Consider the following 4,614-nt stretch of genomic DNA (forward strand, 5'->3'; position numbering starts at 1 on the left):
GTCGAAGTTTTGAAGTACATATTTTTGATATTGCAATTAAAGTAAAATTAAAAAGAAAAGGCTCCACCTTTGCTCTGGAGGGATTGGTTATGCAAATATGGAAGGGATTTCCTGGAGAATACAGCTTTCTACTGTATGGTTAATTAAATAATCACTCAAAAGCTTCCAACGTGACGCTTCTGTCGTAATCCAATCAGGTTACATAGGTCCTAAACAAGAAAGATATTTTCCACATCTGGAAGTCAGCAATTTAGCAAGTACTGCACATTATTAACCAATTGAGAGCCCACTTCCCAGGGGAATTTTTTTGAAGTTTAAGTGTTCTTAACCAATGCTCTGCTGTTTTGTTAATCAAAAAGCTGGTTTACACTGCACATAATTGGAACTAATATAGAAGTAAATAAAGACAGCCAAATTCGAGGATGCTCTGTACAGGCATCTATCGGAAAAGGAAGAAACTGCTTTGCCTCAACAGCCCAGGCTCAATTTCTGAAAGTCCTAGGAGACCCCTCCTCACTTCTTTTAAATAGTGAAAGTATTTAAGAACCTCAGAGCACAGATAGACGCCCAGTCCCCACAGGCTGTGGGCTCCTCTGTAAAGGTAAATGTGGAGGTGTGAAGAGCACCTAACAGCTGCTGCCTCTTGTCAGTCTTTCTGCTTCAATATTGTCAACTATGTCATAGTGCCCTGTTTCCAGTCTGAAGAAACCTGAAACAAATAACACCCTGATCCAACACTAGACTTTTACTCATATTAAGATAAACTGCTTTGAACTGTGCTTTGAATGTGTGCCTACAGCAAGACTTTGAATGCAGGAGTCACTGGCGATTGGACTCAAAGGAGGGAAGCCACCTTAGGGGCTGCCACATCCACACTCTCAGAGCTACAGGGCTTTGTATTTTGCATGTTTATTTTTCAGTGGTGGTGGGGGGAGGGTAATAGCCACCCAGCATGACCACAGCTAGATTTCATTCTAGGGTGCAAGAAAGCGGATTTTCACAGTTGGTTACACACACACTCACCTCTTTCCTAATTTGAGCATTTACAATGAGAATGATTGGATAAATTAATTTCCCCTTACCCCCATCACAGATAAAGCACCTATAGATGATCTATAGACTGTAGAGATTTTCAGTCAAAAAATTGTTAATAAAAAAAGATTTCCAAATGGATCAAACACATTAGTCCCACATTTACATTTCTCATACTATCTTGTATCTGTACTAATATATATGTAAGACTTATCAAGTTTCCTCCTCTAGGATTTATCATTACGGTTCATATCTTCTTTCCTTCCTTCTCTTTTCTTTAAAAAAAAAATCAGAGACCAGCTTTCTCCCAAAGTGTGCCTTAAGCCCCCCCTCTCCCACTGCGGAGAAATAAGGAGCCTGTTGTAGGGAGTATCTACTGGCAAGACCCTTCTGCAGACACCCAGGTAGCCAAGCACTGGACGTTTTTAGCTCAGACACATTGGTGCAAAGGCACAATGAGACTATAGGGCAAGTCGAACAAATAGCTAACGAAAACACTGTCTTTATCATGGATATAAAATGTCTTCTTACATCAGATCTGACAAAATAGACTGCTGACTATTTCTATTAAAAACACCCAATTATCTGATTACCTTGGGCTCAGTCATCACTCCAGTGCCAGGAGGCGGCCCCCAATAGTTTGCACTGAGTTTCGACATGTTTTTCCATGTATTTGGGGAAAAAAAAAACAAAACCCAGAACAAAACAAAACAAAACCAACTTCAATTTCCTAGGTTCTCATGAAGGTGGACGTTTGGGTGGTGGTACGGGAAAGATCGCGAGGCTGAGCGCAGGGCTAGGTTGCCCACTGCCCTCGCCTGGCACGCCCCTCCCCAAGCTTTTGACCGAGAGTGTTCCCACCATCACAGAGGCAGTGGGACCAGAGGAAGCTGGAATATAAATTTGTTCGGAACACTCCCTCGGTCCCAGGGCCAGGTCAGGGACAATGGGGACCGTGGGATCCACATAATACAGGAGCGCAGGATGAAAAGTCCAGGGGGACCAGGACCTCTCTGAGGCTCCTCATGCAGGAAAACACGTCCTGCGATAGAAGGACGGACTCCTTTTCGGACTGTTTTCCCCGTTAATAATCCACTTTGAGATTAGCGCAGGCGAAGGGGATTAAAACAACAGATACATGCAAATGTGAAATAATATTGACATCGACATTGGAGGGGAAAATAATTCTTGCGGGTTTCCTTGGATAAAACCAACTGCTCCCCTCAGGACCATCCCGCCCCCCCCCCCCCGAAGGCAGGGTGAGGAGGACACCCTTTTGTTTTCCAGTTCCCGGCAGCGGACCCGGAGCCTGTCCCCCCATTCACCTCTCAGTCTGTCAATTTCCTCAACTTTCACAGCCGTTCCCCCGCCCCCACTCCCCTTGCTGGCCAAGAGGCCCAAAGAGGTACCTTTCTGCCCTTGAACACACAAGCTGAAGAAAGAATTCGAATTTGGCCACAGCTAATAATTTTTTTTTTAAAAAAGCAAATTGTGTTTATTTTGTACCATGTGGGGAAAATAAAAAAGGAATCTATTCTGGTTTAGAAATGGAATTGATCTTTCATCTAGAGGAATTATTTCAATCCTGTACTGCTATGCAGGAAGTGGGTAACTTCTTTTAGAGTTGCGAGCAGAGGCTGATACCCCGGACCCCTGGATTAGGTGTGTGGGGGAGACGGAGGGGTCTGAGCAAAGCCAAACGGTTTTCTCACGTGCAAACTCGAAATCCAATCCATTCGGAGTTGAGCCTAGGATAGGAGGGGAAAACCTATTTAAAAAAAAAAAAAAATCGGAGCGTCTCAGAGAAGCCCTTTCAAACAAAACCAAAACAAGACCGGAGAGTCCGAGACCGTCCCTCACCTCCCTGCTGCGAGGCCCGCAGGCTGTGGAATCTCGCACGTCACCTAGCCCCAGCGGGGCGGCCAGCTGAGGATTTTATTTTCCTATTTTATTTGAAGTAAAGGCTGCATCTCGGCTTCGGGGTGTTTGCCAACGTCTCTACTGACAGGAACCAGCAAACTTCAGGACTCAAATGAGCATCTTAATTTATTGATGCAAAGCAGGTCTGCTCGCAGTTTCCCCATCCCCGGCGCGCTCGCCCCCCCACCCCCCCAGCCCCCCACCCCCCCACCCCCCGCGAACTTCGCTCCCTCCGTCCGTCCCGGAGCACGTGGGGGGCTCGCGGGCCCGCCGCCCTCCTCTGCACACACCCGACCCCGCCCTGGCACCGCGCGACCCCCGCCCCGCTCCCGGTCAGCTGACCTGGCTCGCCGGCCTGCTCCCCGCCCGCCGCCCTGTTTCCGGTCCCCCGGGTCCGCGAGCCCCGCTCCGCGAGGAAGCAGCGGCGGCCGGGAGGTGATGCAGGGGGCTGATTATCATGAGAAAGGCTGTGCCTGGAAAAGCCTCCTCCACGCGACTGTCAATCTCACAAAAAAGGGGGGTGGTGGTGGAAGGAAAGGGGCTCTGGAGGAGTCACCAGAAAACTTGCAGCAAGTTAGATGCGACGCAGGCCCGAGGAGGTGGCTTTCGCCTCAACTTGGAAGGCTGGGCATTCAGGGTGCGGACGCCAGCAGCCTCGCCAGGGGATTGGAAACCCGAATCTCCCTCCTTCCGTTCCTCTTGCCCTCCTTTCAGTCCCTCTCTGCCCTTTATCCATATTTTCTTGCAATTCTGTCGCAATTGCATTCTGCACATTCTCTTTTCTTTCTATATTTCTTTTGCAATCTCGTTTTCCTCCCTAACTTACCTTCTTGGTAAATTTCTTGGTGTCTCCTTTATATGTCCAGATTTATCATTTCGTTTTCAAAACACAGTGTTTAATATGCAATTAATTTACCAGCGGGAGGTCAGGGACACCCTGACTAAAATAACTCCCGGGTCTTACAGACAAGTTCGCCAGGTGTCAGTGAAAAGTAAAATAATAATGAAAATAAATGAATATCTCAGTGACTGTAACAGCTTATTACTCTCTATTATTATATCAGCTCTGACAGATAATTTTTTTTAAAAAAAGATATAATCTTCTTGGAGAAATATGAAAGTATTTGACACAGGGAGAGCCATTATAATTAAGGCCATATGCAAATTGTTCTTACTTATAAATACATTATTTTAATCATGCTTATCAGACTTTAGAAATTATAGTAGGTAAATTCAAGAAACAAACTGATTTTTCTTTTAGTGATTATTGGAAAGTGTAAAAAAAAAAAAAATCCCAAAGCGGTCCCTCTGCTCCTCACCATAGACAGATCAATTCAGGTAGAAACAGCCTGTTACACGGTCTGTTAATTGCTAAGCAGATCCATAGCTTGGGTATGTGGATTGTTTTCCTGGCCAGGTTGCTGTCCATTTCCTAGCAGGTGAGTGAACATGAGGCTTCATATGTCATGAATTGGCTCCACTTATAATTTTCATGATGATTATAATTACTGTTCTTTCCTACACTTTGAGCACATTTGTAGTTCTCTTATTAAAAATCAGAGAGCTTGCTCTTGTTTACAATTTGTTTACTTTGTTGAATTTTTAAAACTTGTTACGAGTCAATTGAACATGTACATTAAGCCCTTTTTTAGGCCAAGAAAA

At 45.4% G+C, this 4,614-nt stretch overlaps 1 long non-coding RNA gene across 2 annotated transcripts; it reads right to left on the reverse strand.

Moving 5' to 3' along the window:
• Positions 1-2,421: 2,421 nt before the first annotated feature.
• LOC143272688 (uncharacterized) lies at positions 2,422-3,648 on the reverse strand. 2 transcript variants are annotated; one of them, XR_013050305.1, is made up of 3 exons: positions 3,295-3,648; positions 2,893-3,030; positions 2,422-2,780 (listed from the first exon to the last, which is right to left on the reverse strand). It is a non-coding gene; the product is annotated as an uncharacterized LOC143272688 (long non-coding RNA). The 2 variants fall into 2 exon arrangements; XR_013050304.1 differs by having other exon boundaries at positions 2,422-2,800.
• Positions 3,649-4,614: the final 966 nt, after the last annotated feature.

This window comes from Peromyscus maniculatus, chromosome 4 (genome assembly GCF_049852395.1).
Source record: "Peromyscus maniculatus bairdii isolate BWxNUB_F1_BW_parent chromosome 4, HU_Pman_BW_mat_3.1, whole genome shotgun sequence".
Taxonomy (NCBI): Eukaryota; Metazoa; Chordata; class Mammalia; order Rodentia; family Cricetidae; genus Peromyscus; species Peromyscus maniculatus.